The sequence below is a fragment of the Sorex fumeus genome, unplaced genomic scaffold, assembly GCF_029834395.1.
Source record: "Sorex fumeus unplaced genomic scaffold, SorFum_2.1 ptg000038l, whole genome shotgun sequence".
In the NCBI taxonomy this organism is placed as follows: domain Eukaryota; kingdom Metazoa; phylum Chordata; class Mammalia; order Eulipotyphla; family Soricidae; genus Sorex; species Sorex fumeus.
The window spans coordinates 408961-436783 of record NW_026606095.1 but is presented as its reverse complement, the minus strand read 5'-3'; the positions used below and the strand labels follow the sequence as shown (position 1 = coordinate 436783).

The window sequence follows — 27823 nt, the reverse complement described above, 5'->3', positions numbered from 1 at the left end:
AGGGGAGAAGGCAGCTGAAATAGAGAAGGGATCACTAAGAAAATGATGGCTTGAGGAACCAGTCACAATGGGAGATGTGTGCTGAAAGTAGATAATGGAACAAACATAATAATCTCTCAGTATCTGCATTGCAAAGCATAAATGCCCAAAAGTAGAGAGAGAGAGAGAGAGAGAGAGAGAGTAAGGGGAATATTGTCTGCCATAGAGGCAGGGGGAGGGTGGGAAAGCGGGGATATAGCAGGGATATTGATGGTGGGGAATGTGCACTGGTGGAGGGATGGGTGTTTGATCATTGTGTGATTGTAACCCAAACATGAAAGCTTGTAACTATCTCATGGTGATTCAATACAATTTAAAAAATAAATAAATAAGAAAATAATTTTAAAAATCTAAAAAAAATTAAAAAGCATGATATGGGGGGGCTGGAGCAATAGTACAGTGGGTAGACATGCATTTGTCTTGCATGTGGTTGACCTGGGTTCAGTTCCTAGCATTCTATACGGTCCTCTAAGCACTGCCAGGAGTAATTCCTGAGTGGTAAGCCAGGAGTAACCCCTGTGCATTGCCGGGTGTGACCCAAAACACACACACACACACACACACACACACACACACACACATGCACACACACACACAGCATGATATGAAGAGTAACACCCAAAGACGATGGAAATGATGGTCAGGAGGACTTGGTAGGAGCACAGGGGGTAGGGTGTTTGCATGCGGCCGACCTGGGTTCGATTCCCAGCATTCCATATACTCCCCCAAGCACTGCCAGGAGTAATTCCTGAGTGCAGAGTCAGGAGTAATCCCTGAGCATCACCTGGTGTGACCCAAAATGCAAAAAAAAAAAAAAAAAAGAAAGAAATAAAGAAAGAAAGAAAGAAAGAAAGAAAAAGGAAAAGAAAAGAAAAGAAAAGAAAAGAAAAGAAATGGTCACCAGACAAGAACTGAGTGCTGAAAGGATTAAAGTGATATACGTGATAGCCTTTCAGTGACTGTATTGCAAGGTACAGTGCCTAAGTGGAAAAAGAAAGAGAAAATTGTCTGCCACTGCTTAGAGGCAGTCTGAGAGGGGGGTGGAAAGGTTGCAGTGGGGAAGGGGGACTAGTGACTGCTGCAGGAGGCAAACGGGGGACATTGGTGGTGGGAAATGTACACTGATTATGGGGAGGGTGTTGGAACATTGTCTGACTAAAACCCCAAAGTGAACAGCTTTGTAACTGTATCTCATGGTGACTCAATAGAAAAATAAAATATAAACCACTAAGTACTGCCAAAGGAGATGGATCTTGGTCTATGGAAATACATGTGCCAATAAATGGACAGGGGAAGAATTCACTTCAATTAAAAGATTCGTTCTCTCCTTATGGGTTATGACAAAAGAGGAAGAAGCACACAAAAGTTTGGGGATTTTGCTTTTGCAAAGAGCATATGCCAACAAAGAACTGTGTCATGTGACAAACAGTATCGGGATGTCTAGGGAAAAGCTTGTTTCCTTTTGCATTGAAAACTGAGTGGATCTTCTAAACACGCAGACACGTTAGGCAAGAGCTATGAAGCAATGCTATGCAGATGTAAAGTGAGATGAGCACGAGTAATTTCACATACAGAGAATGTACATGAAGACTGAAGAAGGCTGTAGAGGTGGTACAGGGGATGAACCCTTGCCTTGAATGTGACAGCCAATTTGATCCCTTGTACCATGTATGGTCCCCTGAGTACTGCCAGGGTAACTTCCTAAGCACAGAACCAGGAGGATGCCCCAAAACAGTCTGGTGTAAAAAGGGAGGAAAGAAAGAGAGAAAGAGAGAAAGAGAGAGAGAGAGAGAGAAAGAAAGAAAGAAAGAAAGAAAGAAAGAAAGAAAGAAAGAAAGAAAGAAAGAAAGAAAGAGAGAGAGAGAAGGAGAGAGCCAAGGAGAGAGGGAGGGAGAGAGGAAGAAAGAGAGGAAGAAAGGAAGGGAGGAAGAAGGGAGGGAGGGAGGGAGGGAGGGAGGAAGGAAGGAAGGAAGGAAGGAAGGAAGGAAGGAAGGAAGGAAGGAAGGAAGGAAGGAATATTGAAGATCAAACTGTAGGCCTCACACAAGGCAAGTACTTATAGCACTGTCATCCCTGAAAAGTCGTTTTTCTTTTTAAATACATCTAGTGCACTATGAAGAATTGCTAAAATATTGATTTATACATAAATTCACTGCACCAGATTTGAGTTCTCAATTGTTTTGATTTTTACCTTTGTTTCTTTATCCAATGTTCGGCTCTCTCTCAACAGCCACGCAGGTTGAAGAGGCTACTGACCAAAACATTCTGATTAATCCCATATTTCGTTGTTTCTGTTGCTTCTATTTTAAAGGGAAATTGTGCTGAAACTTAAGATGATGTCATGCCATTGATGAGTTAGAGACATTCCTTCAACATAACACCCCATCTTCACCTTGGTGCAACTGTTCTTAGCTCTGCCTTTCACTATCACTTCACTTCCAAGTAAAACTAATCATCAGATAATATGACTCTAGTCAAAGAGTTTTAAACGTTGTGCCTGTAAGTCTGCAATCTGTATTACTTTATGTGCTTTTTCTAGCCAAACTTCATTGACTTTAAACTAATCTTAAGCATCTGATCTCTTTTCTTGGATGGCTAAAACTTGGCATTCCAAGGTGTTAATTATAAGAATGGAAAAGAATAAACATTGCTGTACGATAACATTAGTTTGTCCTTTCAGCCTTGCCACAGGGAGCTTAGGTTTATTGGGCTACTCCCATCACAGTGCTCCCATTTCTCTGTGCTTATTTGTAACCTCTTTCTTTGTGCTCTGTTAATTTGTGAACATTGCTTTTCTCTTCTCCTTATGTCCTTTGCATAGTTAATTCAGAGCAATGTCCTATTTGTACAAACACAGGAAGACAGTTAATGTTATGCTTTTGTAACTTGGGAGCTAATTGACTCCAGATAATATTACCTTCTGGACATCTGTTCTCTCGACCTAAGTCTCAGTTGCCCTTTACTTCCTAGCACCCCAAAAGCAGGGTCCCAACAAGGAACTGGATTGACCCAAGGCAAGCAGTGAGCTACCCTGGCATCGAAATGGGCCTGGCCAAAGCGCCATAATACTTAACTATAAGTTAAGAACATGGTCATGGACAAATTCTGTCATGATCCAAAAAGTAATAACTAGATTCGGATCCTGCTAGAGTTAGGAATGATTAACCCGCCTGAGCACTGTAGTCTGAATCTTTGATAAGATGTCCCCAGGAGAGTCAGCCTATAAGCTCAATGTATCTCTTACTGTGTCCATACAAAATAACTAATATTAAGAAGTAGAAATAAGAATCCAACCCCATCCAAAAATGGGGCAATGAAATGAACAGAAACTTTCTCAAAGAAGAAATCCGAATGGCAAAAAAGCACATGAGAAAATGCTCTACATCATTAATCATCAGGGAGATGCAGATCAAAACCACAATGAGATACCATCTCACACCTCAGAGACTGGCCCACATTCAAAAGAACAAAAGCAACCGATGCTGGCGTGGATGTGGCGAGAAAGGGACACTCCTTCACTGTTGGTGGGAATGTCGACTGGTTCAGCCCTTCTGGAAAAGAGTATGGACGATTCTCAAAAAATTAGAAATTGAGCTCCCATTTGACCCAGCAATACCACTCCTGGGAATATATCCCAGACAGGCAAAAATGTATAGTCGAAGTGACATCTGCACTTGTTTGTTCATTGCAGCACTCTTTACAATAGCCAGAAACTGGAAGAAACCTGAATGCCCAAGAACAGATGACTGGTTAAAGAAACTTCGGTACACTACACAATGGAGTACTATGTAGCTGTTAGAAAAGATGAAGTCATGAAATTTACATACAAGTGGTACAACATGGAAAGTATCATGCTAAGCGAAATGAGTCAGAAAGAGAGGGATAGACATAGAAAGACTGCATTCATCTGGGGGATATAAAGTAACAAAGTATGAGATTAATACCCAATAATAGCTGAGATCAGCACCAGGAGGATTACTCCATAACTTAGAGGCCAGCCGGGTATCCTAGAGGAAAGGGCAGTTCAGATAGAGAAGGGAGCACCAAATAAAGGATGTTTGGAGGATCCTCCCAGGAGGGGAGATGCATGTCGAAAGTAGACTATGGACTGAACATGTTTGCCACTCAATGCCTCTTTTGCAGACCACAACACCCAAACGGAGAGAGAGAACACAGGGGATTGCCCTGCCACAGAGACAGGGGGGATGGGGGGATGGGGGCGGGAGGGATATTATCCATGGTGGTGGAAAATGGGCACTGGTGGAGGGATGGGTATCTGATCATTGTATAATTGAAACCAAAGCACAAAAAATTGTAAATCTACAACTGTAAAAAAAAATAAAATAAAATAAAGGGGAAAAAAAAGAGAAGTAGAAATAAGGGGCTGGAGCAATAGCACAGCGGGTAGGGCATTTGCCTTGCACGTGGCCAACCTGGGTTTGATTTCCAGCATCCCATATGGTCCCCTGAGCACCGCCAGGGGTGATTCCTGAGTGCAGAACCAGGAGTAACCCCTGTGTATCCCCTGGTGTGACCCAAAAAGAAAAAAAAAAAGAAGTAGAATTAAGATGGTAATTAAGATGTTAATTAAGTTATTGGACAAAGGAGAGGAGGAACACCCATAGGTGGGATTTCCACCCTTGTGCCTTATGGGAGATCAGGAAGTGCTTTTGATATGTTGATTATGCTACTGGATGGGGTGTGGTGTCTACCCCCAATGAGGGAGTTGAGTAGAGGAGAGAGAGACAAAGACAGAGACAGAGACAGAGAGACAGAGAGAGACCAGGGCAGCAAGATGGAGTGCAGAGAGACCAACAAGGGGGAGAGAGGGAGAAGAATGTAGGGGAAGAATGCAGGAATAGGTGCATGGAGAGAGGAGAGATGCGGCTGCGAGATGGAGTGTGGAGAGATGAATGGGAGAGACAGGAGGAGACGGAATGAGGGGCAGTATGAGACCAGAATGGGGAGCTTAGTGAGAATGGAATAGGCACGTGGGGAGAATGGAATAAACAGCAACTTATCATCAACCAGCTTGGTCCTCGCTTCCTCCTCTATCCGCCTATGGTATGGGCTGTTCCAGGTGGGGAAGCGCCTGGAGTCCACCAGGGCCTTCCCTAGCCACCTCTGATTATGCACACTGCCACTAATGAATTCACTGGGAAGGGTTTTCAATATAAAGAAAATATGCTCGTCTGTATTAAGTTACTGTAGGTCATGGACTAAACTTTCTGCTCTGTTTAACTTGGGACAGAGGGAAGTTTTTCCTCCTATCATCTTTTTACACTCAATTCTAGCAGCACGGAGTCAGATATTATTCTGAGTTTCTTTCGGGAAGCTATCTCACTGAATAATAGGAACTATCACAATCTTGCACTTGCGTATACTACAACACATCCATATGTATATTCATGTATGTTCATTTTCATCTTTCTTTTCTACACTAGAGTATACAGGGAACATAATGTATTGTCCATATCCAATAAGTTCAAGTCCAGGTAAGCAAATTCTCCATAGATTCCTCCATATTTGGGGAAGAGTGGTTGTTTACCCACCGCCAATGCTCAACGGATATTCCTGTCTCTGCATTCAGGGGTCATTCCTGGTGGTGGGGATTAAACCTGGTTCAGTCACATTCAAAGCAAGCACCCTACCTGCTGTACCATTACTCCAGTTCCAAAATTTCCACATCTTGGGGCTGGAGTGATAGCACAGTAGGTAGGGCGTTTGCCTTGCACGCGGCTGACCCAGGTTTGATTTCCAGTATCCCATATGGTCCCCCAAGCACTGCCAGGGGTAATTTCTGAGTGCAGAGCCAGGAGTAATCCCTATGTATTGCCAAGTGTGACCCAAAAAGCAAAACACAAAAACAAACAAAATTTTCACATCTTTCACGGTATTTTTTAAAGTTGAATGACAACTTTAAAGTTATTCGTGATTAAGGCTCCTGTGTACTATGTTACAACACCAATTCCTTCATCTGTGTCTATTTCCTTCCCTCCACCAATACTTCCAATTTCCTCCCCCCAGCCCCATTCCCACCCCAGCAGACACGATTTCCCTGCATCTTTGTCTTAGTGTTCCCTTCCCTGACCTACCCCCACATCAGTGGCTAGTTTGCCTAGTTTGCCATGCTCTGCATCTCTATTGGTTTTGGGCATTTGTTATTCTCCTGTTTTTCTTTATATTCCACATATGAGGGAGATCATTCTGTATTTGTTCCTCTCAGTCTCCTAACTTCACTCGGCATGATAACTCTCTAGATTCAGACACATAGCAGGAAATTGCTGAATTCATCGTATGGTCAAGTATATTCTATTGTATAGCACAACGGGGAGGGCATTTGCCTTGCCAACACGGCCAATGCAAGTTCAATTCCTCCACCCCTCTCGGAGAGCCTGGCAAGCTACCAAGAGTATCTCACCCACACAGCAAAGCCTGGCAAGTTACCCGTGACGTATATGCCAAACACAGTAACAACAAGTCTCACGATGGAGATGTTACTGGGCCTGCTCGAGCAAATCGATGAACAGCAGGAGGACAATGATAGTGACAGTGTATGCAACTATAGTTTCTTTATGCAGTCATCTGTTTGGGCACTTGGGTTGTTTCTAGATTTTGGCTATTGTGAATAGTGAACACAGGAGTGCAGATATCTTTTCAGAATTGTGCCCTTGGACTGTTGAGGTATATTGTAAGGAATGAAATTGTTAGGTTGTATGGAAGCCCAGTTCCTCGTTTTTTTGAGAAATGTCCATAACGTTTTCCAAAGTGGCTGGACAAATCAATACTCCCACCATCATTGAATAGGGGGTCACTTTTTTCCTGTCTCCACGCCAATAACTTAGAGCAAAGCAAAATACGAAACAGCCCTTTCACCCAAATAGGGCTGGAACTAGTGCAGGCCCAACAGTTCCTGGGAAAAATAAACCGGATGACCGTAAGTCCAACTTTATTTTGGCAAGCATTTTATAATGCCTACAGGAATGCCTCTCAGCAAAAGAATTTAGTTCTAGATGGTCTTAGCGGGAATCAGGAAATTTCCTAAATAAAAAAGTTCATGATTCAGCCACAATTGCCTATACTGGACTGAAGGAAAGAAACTGATTCTAATTCCTTCACTGTAGAATAAATTCTTCCAGAATACCCAACCTAATGATATCCAAGGTAAATTGAGTGTCCTACAAAGAATTTTATTCTCTCAAGAAAACTGCTTGTGTATGACGGCATTTTCAGAAGGAGCTAAAAGCTATTTTGCCAAAATTAAAACCTTAGTTAGAAAATCTGCTACAAATGCATGGTCTGCTGGATATGAAATATTGCTCCCGAGACAAGCCCTATGGTACTAGAGAATACCTGAATCAGCAGAAGGTGGGAGGGAGCGTGAAGACGGTATTTATTATGTCTTGAGATGACTCCATAGGTCACTGCTGATTTCTGTTTACACTGCACTGACCCTTCACACTCTGGAGCAGTTTGTTCAGCTGTGATCTACAGCTAAGAGCACATGTAGTATGTCATCTGCTGAGCTCTCGTCTACTCGACTGATACAACCCAAGAAAAGGCAAAGAAGCTAAGAAATGCCCATGTGCTGGCAATTCTTTCTCACGCTGAGCACTTTGCACTACTAATAATTTTTTTTTAAAATTTACATCTTGTGACATTGGTGTATATTACAATCCTAAGAGACCAGATTTTAGCAAAGTGATTATTCCCACTTTGTATTATGGTTATTGGGAAATCAGCCTGTGGAAACAATCATCTCTTTTGGTCATTATTTTGCACATCTACAATTGGATGTTTTAAAATACTGAATCACAGAGTAAAATTTCTTTTTAATGTGCTGTGCCAACTCTTTTGCATGATTACTGAAAAAAATTATTTTGCAAGCTTAGCTGCTGTCGGTAGCAATGCACTGTTCTTCCATTGTTCATCGATTTGCTCCAGCGGGCCCAGTAACGTCTCCATTGTGACTTTGTTGTTACTGTGTTTGGCATATTGAATACATCACGGGTGGCTTGCCAAGCTTTGCCGTGCAGGTGAGATACTCTCAGTAGCTTACCGTACTCTCCAAGGGGGGGCAGAAGAATCGAACTCGGGTCAGCCAGGTCAGTCACATGCAAGGCAAATGCTGTACCCACTGTGCTATCGCTACAGCCCTGCTGTCATATAGAATAAATACTCCTTCCAGGTCACTGTCTACTTTCTAACCAGTTACAGGAAAGCCTGGAATTTGAGCATCTTGATAGGTTTACACCATTGAGAAATGGAAATTCCTCCCAATCTTCCTGGATGTGAGAGCTTAACTACATTGCCCCAAGAAAAATACTTTGTTAATTTTTGAGACCCCAGCCATATGCATAATATTACTATAGTTAAATATGTAACGCAGTCCTAATGACCTGTAAAAACTCCAATTCCAGACCATTGACTACTATTGTGACTGTCTCTCTAGCACAAATGTATTACCTTGGGTGAGGTTTCTAAAACTCCCATATACAGATACCTTTCTGAGGTATCTACAGGAGAGTCTAGAAAACTTCTGACATCTGCCTCTCTCCTGTGTTCCCTGAACACTTTGTGCTACTCCCTATTATAGTTCTCAGACTGTACAATCACCCACACACAACTGCTTATTCCAGGTGGGACCACAGTCGTCCATACAATTACAACCAGTTCCTAATTCAGTGCCTCACACACAGTAAGCATCCAATAAATGTTACCAGCAAAAGGGATGAAACAAAATCTGATGCTCTATGTCATGATATCTTAAATTCTAGTGCCAGTCCTCTCCTTCATGAAAAGATCTATTGATTGTTTCTCCAAATATCATGTGATGTTCTGAGGCCAAATGAGTATGTACTTAGTGGGATTCATCTGCTTAATGACTGAACTAACGTGTGTAAGCTTCTCATTGTAAGAGCTTCTGAGCAGTCATGACACTCCTGCATCCTCAGACTCCAGTATATAGTAGGGATAAGGGTAGTCAATTAAAATGACCTTTTAGTCTGCACAGATTACTATAAACTGAAAGTTCACAATATATCCTTGAGCAGAAAAGTAAGCATGGATTCTTTCACTTCTTCCTTAATTTTCCTTTGGTATCTTAGGGTTTGGATCCTGGATTCTTTAAGAATAAGAGAAGGGGGAAGGATGAGGGGAAAGAGGAGTAAAGAAATTAAAGATTTTTTTAATGGAAAGAATAGAAGAAATAGGAAACTTCAGGGAAAGCCTTAGCTTCAATTTTAATATATGGGACAATGGAATAACAAAATAAGCTGTGGTTATAAAATGGGCAGAAATTTAGCTCAACAGATTCAAATCTACGTTTTCTATATAAAGGTCAGGATTTGATCCTTGGCACACACGGTCCTCCAAATACCAGCAAGAGCAAATCCAAGCACTTAGTTAGGAGTAACCCCTGGGTATGGATGAGTATAGCCCCAAAACAAAATATTAATAATGACAAGTGACCAGTTCGGCACTATTTTATTCAAAAGACAAGTTACAACAAGTAATGGAGAGAATGGGGAAAGAAATGAGCTGTTATTACTGGGAATGTAAAATGATACTACTATTATAAAAAGCAGTATGAGACTTTCTCCAAAATATGAAACAAAGTTTCTTATGATTTTGTTATCCCATTTCTTAGCATTTAGCAAAATAATATGAAAATGCTCACTTGAAATGATGCAGGCACTCCTGTTTTTATTGCAACAGTACTTACAGAACCCAAGAACTGAGAGAAGCCTTTGTCCATCAACTAATGGACAGATAAAGGTGAAGTACATATTTTTCAAAGATAAAACAAAGCAGAAATTACATTCTTATTTTCAGCAACAAATAAGACTAGATCTTCCTGGTATAACTAAATACTGAATAAGATATTAAATGTTATTTGAATGAATGAATTGGTTGACAAAAAATAAATAAGGAAGAACTGCATATTCCTCCTTATATAGAGATCAGAAATTGAAAATATGATTCTAGGAAAATAAGAAAGTCCTTATCTAAGGACTCTCTAAGCATTTTCAAATGGCCAAAAACTTATTTCTTACTAGACTTCAGTCCACTACAACTTGGCACTCTAACGAGGGAATATTTCAAATTAGAAAGCTTAGGCATAAAGCTGACTACTCAAAAATTATACATTTTCAGAAGGGAAGGGGAAATATTCTACAAACTTTATAAAAGAAAATATTAGGTGCATGTGCCTTGTTGGGTCTTGAGTAAAATAAAATAAAAACAAAATCTTGAGAATTTCTCTTTTGGATTTTGTTCGTTTCTTTTCTTTTGGATTCACAGCCTGCAGTACTCAGGGCTTACTTTTGGCTCTGCACTCAGGGATCACTCCTGGCAGAACTCAGAGGACCACATGAGGTGCTGGGGATTGAACCCAGGTCAGCCTCATGAAAGCAAGCTTCCTGTCGACTGTACTATCTCTCCAGCCCCACATCTTGAATTTTTTTTTCACCATAACCCTTTGTGTGTGAACATTAAGAAATATAAATTAGAAAAAAACAGTATTCCTTAAGTAGTCCAGAAAAGAATTCTCACCCCCATAGATTTTATATTCTAAGAGATAATGAACTATTATCCCAATAAATAAATAAATGTCATAGTTTGTTCAATAATAGGTCCTACACACAAAAAAAGAAGATGCTTAACTAAGGTGGAACAGAAGTGGAGGATAAAATAGATTGGGCTGTCGAAAAAATAAAATGAGAATTATGTTAATTTGCTCCTTTTTCATATCTCAAACCCATCTCATTTCTGGAATGTCTTATCTTGGAAAAGTAGTTTGCTATTTTTTTCAGCTACTATTCTTGAAAGTGCTGAATCCAACTACTGTTATTTACACAAGAAATGTCAATGATTGTGTCAGGTCGTGGTAGGCTAGACATTGCATCACACAGAGGGGAACTGTTTGTAATTTACTTAGAAGGTCTTATTCCATAAGGAAGAAGAAAAATTCTAAGGGGAAAAAGAGAGCAATCAACAAAGAGAAAATGCTCTTCTGATCACAGGCTTTTGTGTGCCCAAAGCCTGACTCTTCTGGGGAATGAGAATTCTCAATAGGCATAATGCAATTGGATGAACTCTCCGGCTTTAAATCATAAAAATAAGAACCCCCCCCCAACCTCCCCCACACACACATGCACGCATTCACGCATACAAATCACAAAGTTACATTTCAGATGGAAGGGAAAAAATTCCAAAATCAACACCTCACCTGGGATTGGAATTTGATTTATTTTATTTGAAGTATGGGTGAGTTTTTGACCACTAAATATTTGCTTAATTATCCCAGCAATGAAGAGTGATGCTCTCATTAGCAGGGGTTAGAAGCCCATCTGTGTTCTCTGTCGGTTTTTTTTTTGTATAGGATTGTAAACCTGCAAATTACATGTACAGTTAGGGAGTTGGTAAATTGTAATTGCAGCTCTGATATTCATTATCTCTGAACTTGGGTAAAGCAATTTTTTCCCTGGGCCTTAGCCTATTTGTGCGTAAATTGTAGTTAATGGTATTCTGCTGCAGTTCACAATTTCAATATTTTATGTTAAGCCAAAAAGCCTTGCCTTGTATAATATTCGTTGGCAAAAAACAGTGATGCTCTAACCTGATCCTAAGCAGGGGTTATAATACAGAGCCTGAAGTGACTGCTGCACAATTCAAAAGCAAAGGGAATTCAGAGCTTCGAAATTTGCGGACTCAAAAATCACAAACCTGTGACATACCCAGGTCTCCACTGAACATCACAAGTATATGCTTCTCCAGAAGGAAGTGAAACCCAATGAGATGAACTTCGTGAGTGTTGAGGAAAATGAGCAAAGTCATTTGATTGAGACTCTCAGCAGGAACAAATCAAGATTTTGTGAGACCTGGACCTTTCACGGTTCTGTCTGGGGAAGGAGGGAATACTTAGTAAATATATCTTTGGAATAAAAAAAAAAGTCACAACACATAAATTTCTTAAATGGAAAATATCAGAAAGGTCCCCAAATGTGTAAAAAATACTGACACTTATAATAATGCACCTTCAGAATATTTTTCCCACATTTTCTGTCTGCTCCTCTGACTGTCTCTTCATACAACAATTTTGCAAAGCATTTTCAGTGGCAGATTTACCATGAAGTAAATGTAGCTCCAGAATCTGGGATCCTCATTCCCATTGGTCCTTTGCAAGGCCCTTTACCAATTTAGTACTTTTCTCAATTTCCATAACAAGAGGGAAAAAATATGGTGTTTTTATAACTGTGTATTGCATTATCAAGTAGTGTTTTTGAGAGGAGATTAGACCAAATTTTCTACTAGATACTGATAATTGAACACATTTTCTATGCCAGCTTCTGATTCTAAACATTTCAAACTATTTTTCTTCCTTGCAGTGCTGGGTTCTACAAGACACGTTCATGGTGCCAGACAATTCCCTCCCCACATCTTCACATCACACCACTAGAACAGCTACTGCAATGGATCATAGGACCATTCCTAAAAGCCATTCCCATAGCAGGAACACTCTCTCAAGTTTATTTCTAAATAAACATTCACTCTGTACTTCTAGGGAGATCTCAGTCCTGGGACCTGCATGCCTTTGTTCCTCGCCAGTACCTTCATGTGTGTGGAGAGTGGTCTCAGCATGGTGGTGGCTGGTTCTGGAGGTCTTCGGCTGCCAGAGCCCTGGTCGGGGCAGGGAGGAGAACTCAACCCGCTCCCCACCAAGGGGCCCCAGCGAGGACAGCCAGGCGCGGGGGCAGGAGACTCTGCGCTGTTCTCTTCCAGGAGCTGGGTTTTATAGTCTCTGAGTCTTGGCCATTGATGGGATTACACGGCGCCAGAGGGCCAGTTGGTGGGTGTGACCCCTGCCTACTGGAATTTGGAGGATCTGGGTGGAGGATGCTCAGTCCTGATCTGAGTAGGCTGGGAGATCTCAGTCCTGCCCCTTGCGCCTGGCTGTCCTCGCTGGGGCCCCTTGGAGGGGGGCGGGTTGAGTTCTTCTCCCCGCCCCGACCAGGGCTCCGGCAGCCGAAGACTTCCAGAACCAGCCACCACCATGCTGAGACCACTCTCCGCACACATGAAGGTACTGGCAGAGAAACAAAGGCATGCGGGTCCCAGGACTGAGATCTCCCAGCCTACTCGGATCGGGGCTGAGCATCCTCCACTCAGATTCTCCGAATTCCAGTAGGCGGGGGTCACACCCACCAACTGGCCCCCTGGCACCGTGTAATCCCATCAATGGCCAAGACTCAGAGACTATAAAACCCAGCTCCCGGAAGAGAACAGTGCAGTCTCCTGACATCTTATTATGATATCTTATTATCTCATTCCTACTTTGGACAAACTGGCAGGCTACTGAATGTAACCTGCCCACATGGCAGAGTCTGGCAAACTTCCCGTGGCGTACCCAATATGCCAAATACCAGTAACAATGATGGGTCTCATTCTCCTAAAGAGCCTGAATATGGCACTTTCTTAAAAATCTCAGGGCTAGGATGAAGGAGACATTACTGGGGCCTGCTCAAGGCAATCGATGAATAACAGGATGGTCGTGATCATGATCTGTACTTCTAGAAGTGACTGTGTACCACCTAAACATATCACAATGAACTCAAACTACAGTTCAGTTTCTTAGTTAGATCCCCGGTACACATGGTCACTCCAACACCACCCAATGCTAGAGAAAGAGCAGTGGACAGGAAGCTGAAACACAGAGAGACCAGGATCTTTAGAAATATGTTTGAAACGGTTGCTTTTAGAAATTTTATATAGATTACCTTGCAGGTGGGTAGCCTTGAAGTTCAAGCAGCATTTATTGAAGGTTTTTTGTCACAGATTTGAGTTCTGATGGTTCCACAAATGCCCAAGTGATGAGTGGGTAAGGCTTCAGAAGAAATAAATGGCATGTATTGCAAATTCTGAACTTCAGAAATGGCTTTTCTGGCATCTCTGATCCCTTTGGAACTAGAGATGTAAATTCCAGGTTTGGATTTCAGAGAACACGAATTATTCTCTCAGCTTATGGTTTGCTCATTTACCTATCAAGCCAACAAAAATATTTGTTGTACCCAATCATCATTAAGAACTGATGCTAGGGCTGGAGCAATAGCACAGCGGGTAGGGCATTTGCCTTGCATGCGGCCAACCCAGGTTCAATTCCCAGCATCCCATATGGTCCCTTGAACACCACCAGGAGTAATTCCAGAGTGCTGAGCCAGGAGTAACCCCTGTGTATCGCCAGGTGTGACCCAAAAAGCAAAAAAAAAAAAAAAGAACTGATGCTAAGAAGGCTGGAGCAATATTACAGTGGGTAGGGCATTTGCCTTGCACACAGCTGACCCAGGTTCAATTCCCATATGGTTCCCTGAGCACCGCCAGGAGTAATTTTTGAGTGCAAAGCCAAGAGTTTCCCCTGTGAATCGCCCAGTGTGACCCAAAAAGAAAAAAAAAAGAACTGATGCTAAGTGGTAAAAATAATAACATAATGAAAAACAAACCACAATTTCTATTTCAAACGGACCTAAACTCCAATAGAGAGGACAAAAAAAAGTCATAAATAAGTGGACAAAGCAGACCCCGTGGCAAGAGCCAAGGAACTAGCGGTTTAAATTGGGCTCCAAATGGTCAAACTGTAAGCTTTTTCATCAAAATATTTTATAACGTCTGATCCTCTCTGATCTTTAGCTTCCTCACCAGCAGCATAATAGGCAGTACAAGGCTAATATAAGGATTAAAAAAAGATAAATTTATACAAAAATCACCTAAATATAAGGTTTCCTGGAAATAATACTCCCTGGACTCAAAGCAATCTCATTATTTGGTATATATCTGTTTCTATTCTGAACGAGTAATTAACAAGATGAATAAAATTTTCAAAATGAAAAGTGGTGCAAAGGCTTCCCAGGGAGCATCTGATCTTGGCCAAACCTTGAAGGATGTTTTGTACATAGTTAAGAAACACCAGGAATAAATCTGACAGGAACCTCTCAATGTCAAGTGGCAGAAGGCCAATGCAAACTACCATCAGCAAAAGAGAGAAGAGACTTATGAACCTGACAAGTCCATGGGCCAGTCTGGCTCCAGGCTGGCAGAACCTTGGTTCCAAATAATTTCCAGACCCGATGTCCTTCTCCACTTCTCTATTTTGCTTTTCTTCGTGTACTTCCCAGGCCATAGCACATAGTCACCCTCAGTTATGGGCTTAATATGAACCCAAATCTTTATCCCCCATGAAAAGACTTAGACCTGGAACATGCTGACGGCAGGGGTTGACAAAGTTGGCATTCAAATGGGAGGTACTGCACCCGATCTGAGTTTCGAGGACTGGGAATGGGGAAAGGACAGATCTCTTCAAAAACACACAGCATCTAAGTAGAAGAGAAGGGACTGTTGTGGAATTCTCCAACAAGGAGCATTCAGAGGGGGAACAAAGGGAGAGCAAAAGCACCGATGTTTTCTGAGTACATACTGCTCCAGTGTGAGGGAGGCTACGGAGAGGACGACCATGTGATTCTGTCTTCAAGGAGACCGTGTCTGCAAAACAAACAATGGGAATCCAAGGTAGAAAGTGCTAAAGCCCTGCAAAGGTCAATAAATGTCATTCACTCTGAACAGGCAGAGATCTCTTGGAGCTATAGACACTTTTTTATCAGAAAAGACACTAAATTGGATTTTGAAGGAGTTTGTAGGAAAAAGTGGTGCTTATAAATCATCTGAAAATGGAAATCAGTGTCAAAATCAGTCCCAGCAACAGCTTTGAAACTGTGGAACTGTAGAGTTCTGGTCACTGTCACTGTGTCCTCCTGTTGTTCATCAATTTGCTCGAGAGGGCCCAGTAACGTCTCCATTGTGACAATTGAATACGTCACGGGTAGCTTGCCAGGCTTTGCCTTGCTGGCGAGATACTCTCAGTAGTTTGCAGGGCTCTCTGAGAGGGGTGGAGGAATCGAACTCGGGTCGATCATGTTGGTTGCATGCAAGGCAAATGCCCTACCCGCATGTTATCGCTCCAGCCCAGAGTTCTGGTACATAACAATTTTGCATCATTTTTTAAATCATTCTGAAGGTCAGAGTTCAGAGTGGAGAGAGTTTAAGCTGCTCACCTTGCGCACACCTTGCACGTGTGTAGTCCCTTGAGCACCACCAGGAATGGTATCTGAGCAGAGTCAGGAGTACGTCTGAGTACCACTGGGTGTGGCGGTGTGGTTCAAAAACCAGAACAAAACAGAACAGAACAGAGAGAGAGAGAGAGAGAGAGAGAGAGAGAGAGAGAGAGAGAGAGAGAGAGAGAGAGTTTACAGGGTTTTTTTTTTTTGGACTGTGACAAGTTTTGCTGTCTGGCCTAAAAATCTCGACTCTTTTTTCTATTTTTCATCCTGTTCTAGGTTAAAATAAACAACCTCAGTACAAGCCAAGTGAATCCATTTCTTTCACTGCACTTCCTTTAGCACATCTGGGTCCCCTCTCTCTTGCAACATCATGCAGAGTCAGTGATCGAGTTTGTGCTTAGCTCTAAATTTTAAATAATTAAATCTTCTTGCAAATGTTTCTTAATTTGTCTATCTTAGTAGGTCTTTCACTTTATTGAAATAAAATTGACGTAAACATAAAATGAACCATTTAAAAGTACACAGTTAAGGACCAGAGAAATTGTACAGCAAGTAGGACATTTCTCTTGCACCTGGCTGACCCAGGTTGAATCCCTGGCACCCCACAGGGTCCCCTGAGTACTGCCAGGAATCATCCCTGAGCACCGTTAGATATGGCCCAGAAACCAAATAAATAAATCAATAAAATTTTACAATTAAGTGGTATTTACATAATCATAATGGTTTTCAATCTCATGCCCAACCAGTTCTGACATTCATCTTCCTTAAAAGAAAATCCAGGATCTCATAAGCAGCCATTTTTTCTCCATTACCCCATCTTCCAGAGTACTCCATGCTGGCAGCATTGATATATATGCTTTGGGCTTCTATGAATTTCACCTCCTTTGAACATCTCATATAAAATGAATCAGGGAAAGGAGTGGTATACAGTGGGTAGGGTGCTTGCCTTGCACATGGCTGATCTGGGTTCGATCTCTGTTATGCCATATGGTCCCAAAAACACTACCAGGAATAATTCCTGAGAATAGAACCAGGATTAACCCCCGAGAATCACTGGGTGTGATCGAAAAAACAAAAAAGATAAACGTGAAAATAAAAATAAACATAAACATATTATCAATGACATTTGGTACCTGATTTTATTTTTCAGTTAAAAGTTTTCCAGATTAACTGGATTTTGTTTGCTATCACCCATATTCCACAGCATGAGGATATCACTGTATCACTGGCATTCTGTTGTTCATGGATTTACTCGAGCAGGCACCAGTTAATGTCTCCATTTGTCTCAGCACTGAGATTTTAGCCGCCTCTCCCACACGTCTTTCCCAACGCTACCATATTGGAGACCATTTCAGGGTCAGGGGAATGAGACCATTATTGTGACTGTTTTTGGCATATTGATAAGCTGTGGGTAGCTTACCAGGCTCTGCCATTAACATATATATATATATACACACACATATATACATATATATTCATATATAAATACAACTGCCACCACACTCAAGGCTGCTTTCCAGATGCTCAGGCTGAGCCTCACACATGAGTGAAGTCCCACAGAACAAGGTAATGCGGAACTTTGTGACCTTGGACTCCAGGCTAAACGGAACCCAGAAACAGAAATTATCTGCCTGCTTCCCCAAATCTCCAGTGACCCAGGGGTCACACCCATACGACACACTGTGCCAGTGCCAGATAAATTCCTCATCGGTCAGCCTCCACTACCCAACCGCTGCCATGCTCCAGGCCGCTTCCTGGACACATCATAAGATACTTCCTACCCATTTTCCATAATTACTGCACCATATTCAATGGGGTTCAAATATGGTGTGAACTGTGAAAACACCTGTAAGGGTGACTAGAGGCCACCCTAAAAGCCTCTATTCCCCTTGGAGACCCAGCAAGCTACCAAGAGTATCCCACCCACACAGCAGAGTCTGGCAAGCTACCCGTGGTATATTTGATATGCCAAAAACAGTAAAAACAATGGACTTCATTCCCCTGACCCTGAAAGAGTCCCCAATACAGCAGCGTTAAGAAGGATGAACAAGGAGAGGCTGATAAAATCACAGGGCTGAACTAGGCTGCCAAAAGAAGAAGAACTAAAATGACTGTCTGTAATTTCAACGCACGTATTCTGGCATCAAAAGCATCCATCAAGGACCTGATGGTGCAAGCACAGAAGATCAAGTACGACATCATTGGTCTGACTGAGATGAGAAGGCATCAATCACATCACACCATTTTCAACACTGGAGAAGAACTGTTCCTCAGAACATGCAACAATAGAGGCATCGGTGGTATCGGTGTCCCTGTCAACAGGAACTTGGCCATGAGCATTGATTCATTCAATTCATTCAAATACCTAACAACCCAAATCGGATGATTATGCTTTAATAGATGTGGCTCATTGCCAGCAGTTTCTATCTTTGTCATCTACACACCAATATAATATCCAACTATGATGAAGAAGAAATTGAGAAGTTCTACATGGAGCTGGAAAAGTTCTATAAAGAAGACCACACCTTCTACAAGATCATTGTCGGTGATTTTAATGCCAAGATAGGACTGAAAAGGTCACCTGAAGAACTCCACATCGGACCAATGGCCTAGAATGGAACATACAGGGTGAGAGAATGGCTGAGTTCATCATGTCGAACAAGACCATCCATGGTAACTCACAGTTCCAGAAGGCCGAATCCAAATGTTGGACATGGGAGTCTCCAGGTGAACATTTCCACAATGAAATTCACCACATCATATTCAGTCAACAGTTTTGCCTGACTAATGTCGCTGTTGTCTCAAAATTCAAATGGGATCAGACCACTGTCTCCTTTATGCAAAATTCTACTTCACAGATCCGAGTAGAAATCATGGATAAGTTTAAGACGAGAACTCCCAAAGCAACCACCAACTGCACTATTGTAGCAACATAGGAAGATGCCGTCGTTGACAACATTGACAAGGAATGCAATCAACTGATTCAGCACCTCCATGACTGCATGAGAAATGCCGAGAGTGGGAAAGCCACAAAGAGATGTCCGTCTTTGGAAACTCCCAAGTTCATTCGCCAGTGTGGTTCCGCATGAGCCTCAGGTAATCAGAAGCTAATATCCGAGTTCACAAAGCTGTGTAGAAAAGCGATAAAGGAAGACCTCAAAGAAAGAAGAGCAGCAGTGTTGGCTGATGTGGCAGAAGCCACAAAAAGTATCCGCAACACCCACTTGTCCTTCACCAACTACAAGACCAAGATGACTGCCCTTTGATATCCTGACAGATCTATCACATCTTCCAGAAGAACAATGGAGAAGATTATCCATGATTTCTACTCGGATCTCTTCAATAGCCATGTCCACCTGCCCACATACTAAATTCCACAGAATGGATATGTTGTTTCCAACGTTCTCCCTTCCAAAATTCGACACGCCATTTCATTGGTAAAAAAAAAAAAGCATACAGCCCCCAGTCCAGACAAGGTCAGACCCGAACACCTGAAGAATCTGCTGCCAGTACTCGTCAATATACTGGCTCGGCTCTTCACATGCTACCCGTCTGAATGCAAGGTTCTGTCCCAAGGGAAAACCAGCAGGACCATTCTGTTGTACAAGAAGGGAGACATCCACAACATCAGCAACTATCGCCCGATCTGCCTGTTGTCCGTCATCTACAAGTTGTTCACTTGAGTCTTCCTGAATAGAATAGACAGACCAGTAGATGAAGGACAACCATGTGAGCAAACCAGGTTCCAAAAAGGATTCAGCACAATTCACTATATCCACACAGTGACCAAGCTCATTGAGGTTTCGTGAGAGTTCATGAAGCCGCTCTGTCTAATGTTTATTGATTTAACAAAGGCCTTTGATTCTGTTCAGACTGAAGCGGTCATCAAAGCCCTAGCCAAACAGAGCATTCAAACTCAGTACATCAGGTTCTTCCACAACCTGTATTATGGATTCACCACCAGGATCTCACCATTCTACAAGGAAGTGATCATTGATTTAAAGAGAGGAGTTCATTCGGCAGGGTGACACCATTTCACCAAAACTCTCCAGTGCCACCCTCCAGAACGTCATGCGACAACTGAAATGGGAAGAAGTGGGAGTGAAGATAGAAGGTTGGCATCTACACCACTTCCACTTTGCTGATGACATCATTCTAATATCACTAAACATTAGCTAAGTGGCACAAATGGTGGCTGACTTCGAGCATGAGTGTGGAAAGATTGTACTGCAGCTGAATCTCATGAAGACAATGTTTATGAAAAACGGACTAGTTCCTGATGTTCCATTCACTCTCAACAAAACGAATATCTCCGAATGCAACAGTTATGTGTACCTAGGCTGAGAACTCAACATGACGAATGACCTGGCACCTGAGTTGCACGGGAGGAAGAGAGCAGGGTAGAACACCTTCAAGAGCATCAAAGAAGCTGTTAAGAGGATGAAGACCCTCCAGCTCCGGGCACATCCTTTCAACTCCACTGTTCTTTCTGCACTAACATACGCCTCAAAATCCTGGGCCCTACGAAAACAGGAAAAGAACGTAATTTGGATCACCCAAAGAGGAATTGAAAGAGTATCACGCTTCACTCAAGTGAGAGAAGGAATCTGGAGTTCTGACCTCTGTCGATGATCAAAGATCAGGCACGCTGCCTCATTTGCCAAGGTGTCGAAAATCAGATGGGTCAGACACATAATGTGATTTGGAGATGACTGCTGGTCTAGAGCCATTACTGACTAGATTCCAAGGGACATCAAAAGAACACCTGGCTCCCCACCTACGAGATGGTCAGACTTCTTCATCAAAACCCTGAACAAATGGTTTGATGCTCTTCGTGTTCCTGGACTGAGCAGATGCCACCGGGCTACATTACCACCCGACAGGGTCAAATGGAGACGTTTCTGGTGCCCACTTGAGCATATCAACAAACAACGGGATGATAAGTGATTATAAGTTACAAGTGATGGAGTATATACACATATACATATATATTTTTATATAGAGAATATATATATAGAGAGAGAGAATATATATATATATATATAGAGAGAGAGAGAGAGAGTCTCTAAATTTCATTGGCTATTAAGTCTCCCATAATCAGTTTTTACATTTAAGGTCTATACATTCACCCAAAGTCCAAGTTCCAAAGTAGTTAGGATGTTCCTGGGGTCATATCCAAAGAAATCCTCTGAGGTCAGAGAAGAGTTCAGAGGCCCAGAATGCTTATTACCTTGCTGGTCATGAGTTTGAATACCTAGTATTCCCACATATGTTGAGTGGGCTCAATTCATTCTGCTGTTTGAGTCCAGTATCTCTGCTTTCTCCAATCACCAGTGACACAAGTGATTTCGATTCACGCTATGGCCTGATATGTGTATGCTCCACAAAGCGTGCAACCCCGCCCCATGGGCACTGTATTGCGAACAAGGCAGCAAATGAGCTGCAGACAGAAAAGTACAAACCTCAGTGAGCCCCACAGTCAAGTATGCAAACACCACAATCTGGTGTATGGTCCCCAGGAAACACCACAGCCAAAAATATAAGGAGGTCACAGCCACGCATGTGTGCACCCCCCATCACTGCAACAATAGGAACAACAGTGAAGGGAAGGAGTAGAGAAAAATAATACTTGAAGCCAGGAATTATTATAGTTCTTAGGGAATATGCCTAACAAGCACCTGACCCAATTTGATTCCTGGCACCACATGATCTCCTGAGCATCACCAGATGCAGCTCTGGAGGTCCCCAATACCCAGATACTCCAGGGCTCATGCAGCACTGCATTCTCTGGCCCTAGGCTAAACACAGTGCTCAGTTGGTTGAGAATTGCAGATGGGGCCTTTAGATGGAAGTTGCTCATAAATTTTCAATTAATTTTTTTTCAAGGAGTCTTCTGGGCTCTCCAGTGGTCATGGGCAAGACAGATTATCTGCTGCTTTTCAGAAGAACTTACATTTTACTTTAATAAAAAACTTACTTTATAACTATTATCCTAAAAAAAAAAATCATAGGTACAACTGAAGATAGTAAAAACAAGGACTCCGGGCCAGATTCAGAAAGTGCAGAGGAGAATAAGGCATATGTCTTTCATGCAGCTTACCTGGGCTCAATTCATGGTACCACATATGGTTCCTGAAGCATCGGCAGGAGTGCCCCTGAGCACAAAACCAGGAACAATTACCTGAATTACCACAAGGCATGGCCCAAACACAAGCCCCTGCCTGAAAAGTATGAAGAAAAAGGGAATTTTTGGATAGAACTTCTTTCTATCTTTCAAGTTAGAAAGTAAGTCTAAATCAGAAAGGTTATAGAGACCTTAGAGGGGGTTGGGGTTGGAGTTGGGATCAATAGCAACTCATACGTATGTGGGGGGTGGGGTTTCCAGGATATGCATATTTATGAGGGAGAACAAAAAGCATGAGGAGCAGGGAGCATACTATGAACAGAAATAATACTCAGTCATATGCACAAAAAGCATCAGGGACACCATCATACATTTAAAAAGTAATAAAATCAAAGCTCTAGGAGTTTTTAAAAAATCAACTGAGATCTGGGGCTAATCATAGAGGCTGCGCTTATCAACATGGTTAAGGGGATTCCCAAAGCACAGATTCTGTCCACTGAGCAGTTCCGCTGGACCATAGTCTAGGGTTCTTATCAACACAAAGGTATCTGCAAGGTTCTTTGGTGATCCAATACAGGAGTGTAATTGTGCAGTCTCTCTTAGGAAGAGACTGTCCTATTGTCCAAACAATTGATTTTTAGCCAATTTTGGGGACTATTTTTTAATCTCTTTTTGGGTCACACCCAGCGATGCTCAGGGGTTATTCCTGGTTCTGCACTCAGGAGCTACTCCTGGTGGTGCTTTGGGGATCATATGGGATGCCAAAGATTGAACCCAGGTTGGCGGCATGCAAGGCAAATGTCCTACCTGCTCTACCATTGCTCCAGCCCCTTTTCTTTGACTTTCTTAACTCTGCAAATCTCTCACAGCTTTGATGAGAAGGAAAGAGGACATAAAAATACATAAAGTCTTGATCATTTGACAAACACACCCATTTTCACAGACCAAATGAAGTCAAAGAGGCTTTTGACTTTTGAGACAGAAAGTATGTGTTTGGCCACTCGAGAGGTCACTCACATGCACAACTAAAGGAGAGACCACCACCACGGGCCCTAGTGTCCAGGTTGTGCACAGCTCAATCCTGCATGTGAGTGTTAGCCGCAGGTTGTATGTACTGCTTGATGTGATTTGACAGGTTGTTGGGGGGGGGGGGGGGGCAGGGAGTGTTTAGGAATGCTGAAAAAAAAAAACTTTTCTATATACACAAATGGTGATTGATTCTTCACTGTATGCCTTGTTGGCTCATGAAAGATTTCATAAGAACATTGTCCTTTCAGACACTGGGAAATATTTGTATTCATTAGTAAGTCTGTTACAGTACACTCGATACATGTAAACTTCAAAACACACTTTTGGGGCCCATAATCCCTCTTCAAGAAGAACCAAGGAAGTTCCAAAAAGTAGGGCCAATACAGAGTAACTTCTCAGTCATCAATGCTACTTCTCATTTCTTACTATTTTTTATAGATTTCCAAATCTAGAAAGGTTCTTATCATACATACATTTTTAAAAAGTAATAAAATTGAAGCTCTAGGAGTTTTTAAAAGTCACCTGAGATCTGGGGCTAGAGAGTACAGTGGGTAGGTCATTTGCCTTGCAAAACCGTAGGTTTGGTTCCTGGTACCACCACATAGATTCCTTTGGGCACTTCCAGGAGTGATCCCTAAACACTGCCCATTGTGGAGGAAAAAAAAAAATCACCAAGGTCACATGATAAAGTATCAGAGCTCAGAATTACACACCCAAATCAAGATGACCTTGGAGTATTTATTGAGAGACAGAACAAGAGAATAGACAGTATCCAAACAATGGCAAAATCTTGGCATTGGAATATAAAGCCAGAAGGGACCAGAAAACAAGACTGGAGATGACATCAGATGTGATGGAGGGTATTGGTGGGGTGCAATAATTTTGTATACTGATACCATAGATCTTAACACTATGTGTAAATTAACCTATAGTCAATTTTTTTCAATTAAAAATAAAAGCTCAAGTAAACTCGAGTTAAATTCAGTGCTCTCTGATGTGATGCTAAATTCTCTCAAGAAACAAGGACAGGACCTAAGAAGCAGCAGTTCTAAAGAGAACCTCTCAGTGATGGAAAAACTGAGAGGATTCTGCTTGACTTTATTTTATTCTGGAATGAAATGAAAGGAATGTGACTGATGTATCAAAGGGAAGACAATGTCAGAATGGAAGAGCAAACTTGACCTTCAAGGTAAACGTCCAAATGGATGGGCAGTGCTTTCTGACATATTTCTGGAGCTTGTAAATCGAGCTTATTTTTCATTGAATAGGGGTTTTGTCAATAAAGCCTATAGCATCATTTTATAACAATAGTCATCTGTGTCTCCATCTTCCTTCCCTCAGTTTGCTCCCAAGGGCAGGAAGAGTGAATGGCCATAATTGGAAGGACAGGGAACTGGGGTGAGAGTGTTTAAGATCTCAAGGCAGTGAAGACACATTATTCTAGTACCTCCAAGCTACTGTTTCTCTCCCCTACTTGTAAATAGGAGCTCAGCTCTTAGTAGGTAGAAATGCAAGTCTATAAATTCCATGTTGGGGAATTTTTTGGGGGGGTAACATAAAGTTAATGATGCTTGAGATATGCACAATATGTACCCCTGCGGAACACTGAATTATCCTGATGTCTGAACTTCTGGGGATGGTCTATAAAGAAAATAATTTAGAAGTGAGAAGAAATAGCTGGGATTGTAAAATGCAATTAGGGAGGGGGAAACCCCTGCCACATCCACAGCCGAATCAAGAGGGAAGCCAAACAATTCAGCGGTGTACTCATCTGTATTTTTAAATCTCATCTTGAAAAGATTTACTTCCTGGATTTTTGTCTGTGAGATGCAGGAGTATTTCCTTTTTTTTTTCTTTTTTCTTTTTTCCTTTTTAACATGGGGAAAGGTGCTTTGGAAAACAAGCCCAAAGACCAGACCGTTTCCTCCCCCACCGAGCCACAACACTAAAACCATCTCCACCCAAAACAAACAAATACAACAAAACAAAACCTTCTAACTAGTATTTAGGCTTTCAAAAGCAGGTTGGCTGTGAGCCTCGCCAGGATAATCTCTTGCTCCTCCTTCAGCCACACATAATACAGCCTTTATTCAGCAAATAGCAAAGTCGTTTCTTTGAAAGTCAAAGGTCACTTTTTGCTGTATTAATAGCTGCTCTGGGAGGGTCAATGTTGTGCTATCCTACATTTTTTCCAGGGCCTGGAGATGCAATTTCCTACAATCTGCAGGCAATTTCCTACCAATTTTCTTGGGGAGCTAATAGGCTGTGACAGGAGATGGAGCTACGAAGCAGCAGGCGGCTTCAGAAAAGACAAATTGCATCTCTGCCACCTAACTGGGCAATCTAGATCGACAGAGTTTATAGCTTTGTAGTGTTATTGGGCCCCATGCTAACAGCAAATCATTCACGCTGCTTGCTGAATTTCATATTCCCTTCCTTCTGCATTTGTTATTGCCACATATCACTTCGTAGCACTTTGCCTGGAAATTGCCATGAAAGCTGATCACACGTATATTAGTGACTTTAAGTGTCTTCGAAATTGCTTACTAGATGTCATTAGTGTTCTATTATTTTTGTTTTTGCAGAATTAGAGCTAAGCTGATCCTTATTATTATTGTGTGTGTATGTGTGTATGTGTGTCTGTGTGTGTGTCTGTGTCTATGTGTCTGTGTGTGTCTGTGTCTGTGCCACATCTGGCAGTGTGAGGGGACCCAGTGCAGGGCTGGGATTTGAAGAGTGTCAGAGCTGCATCTTCTTGCCAGACCAGCACCTTAACCTTCATCCCATCTCTCCCGCCTAAACTGGTGACTTTTAAGGAGGAGCAAACAGTAGTTGGAAAAGCCAGTCCAAATAGAATGAAAATTTGAAGGCCTTTGGCAGGACAGAAACTATTTCTTCTATGAGTCGGTCTCTCCTGCACTGTGTACTCTCCAGTACATTTCAAAAAGTATAGAAATCTTTGCAAAATATGCTCACAGCTCTGAGTTTTTGCTCTGCTTAGACTGTCTTGAAAAAATTAGCAATTTCGTACAACAGTGGAATTGCTTCCATAGAATGAAATAGAACCCCCCCCTTTTTTTTTTTTTTTGCTTTTTGGGTCACACCCAGCGATGCACAGGAGTCACTCCTGGTTCATGCTCTCAGGAATTACTCCTGTTGGTGCTCGGGGGACCATATGGGATGCTGAGAATCGAACCTAGGTCGGCTGCGTGCTAGGCAAACGCCCTACCCGCTGTGCTATTGCTCCAGCCCCAGAAACCCCTTTGTTTTTATACGAATCTCTTTTGGTAGTAAGGAAATAATCCATGTTCACCCTAAGTGACTTAGAAAGGACAAGGGGTTGGGGGAGTCAGACTGAAGACACAACTAGTCCTTGTGTTAATCCAGGTATTTTTTTAAATTTAATTTATAAAAGTTACACTCTGTACCAAGCGTGAACTAAATGAATAAGAAGGTACCTGCTGCTGAGAATTTCACAGTCTAGTAAAGAGTTGGGCGTTGGGCATCTCCCAGAAAAATTGCAAAACATTCTGACCTAGCCTTTTGTTACTGTGTCTGGCATATTGAATACTCTCAAGTATATGCAAGCTGCCGGGCTCTCCGAGAGGGGCGGAGGAATCAAACTCAGGTCGGCCATGTTGGCCGCTTGTAAGGCAAACGCCCTACCCGCTGTGCTATCGCTCCAGCCTTTTAAATGCTACTTTAGAAGAAAGGGGATGCCTCTCAAAGCTAACTCCCATGAGAAGCAGAGCAGCTTGGAGAGAGTTAAATAGACCCTGGAAACAAGCTGCAGAGATTCAGTCTGCTTGATTTCCTGACTTGCTTCTGATTTGCAAGGACCAATGTGGAAGTAATGACCAACATACTCTGTCATTGTCGTCCCTTGTGTCTGAGACTGTCATTTAAATAAAATTGTATAACAGAAGTGTTTGGGGGCAACATGATCTAGTGATAGCACCGCACTGTAGCACTGTCCTGCTGTTCATCGATTTGCTCAAGCGGGCACCAGTAACATCCCACAACAAATTCTGAGACTTCTTGTTACTGTTTTTGGCATATCAAATACATCACGGGTAGCTTGCCAGGATCTGCTGTGTGAGTGAGATACTCTCTGTAGCTTGTCAGGCTCTCCGAGACGGGTGAAGGAATCAAACCCAGGTTGGCCGTGTGCAAGGCAAACACCCTACCCGCTGTGCTATAGCACAGCCCGTAAATTATCTAGTGATAACATCTGTATTAATATTATGGGTCTATGAGATCAAGTGACCCCCCGCACACACACACTTGTTGAAAGTCACAGTGATTTGGGATATCTGGGTGTGTTTGATAAGCATGCTCAGTAGAGTGCAGGCCAGAGAGCAAAGAACTCATAACCTATCTTTGTCTTTTGGGTTTTGTTTTTTGGGAGGTTTTTTTGGTTTTATTTTTCAAGGCAGGAGGGGAAGGTGGCAGGGGGGATGTGCGGTCACACCCGGCAGTGCTCGGGATTTACTCCTGGTAGGTCTCAGGGGACCACAGGTGG

The 27823-nt window shown here is 42.2% G+C and overlaps 1 non-coding gene across 1 annotated transcript; it reads right to left on the bottom strand.

The window, feature by feature from the left end:
• Window positions 1-16413: 16413 nt before the first annotated feature.
• Window positions 16414-16545, bottom strand: LOC130028067 (small nucleolar RNA SNORA66). The gene has a single exon (XR_008793158.1). It is a non-coding gene; the product is annotated as a small nucleolar RNA SNORA66 (small nucleolar RNA).
• Between the last annotated feature and the right edge of the window lie 11278 nt (window positions 16546-27823).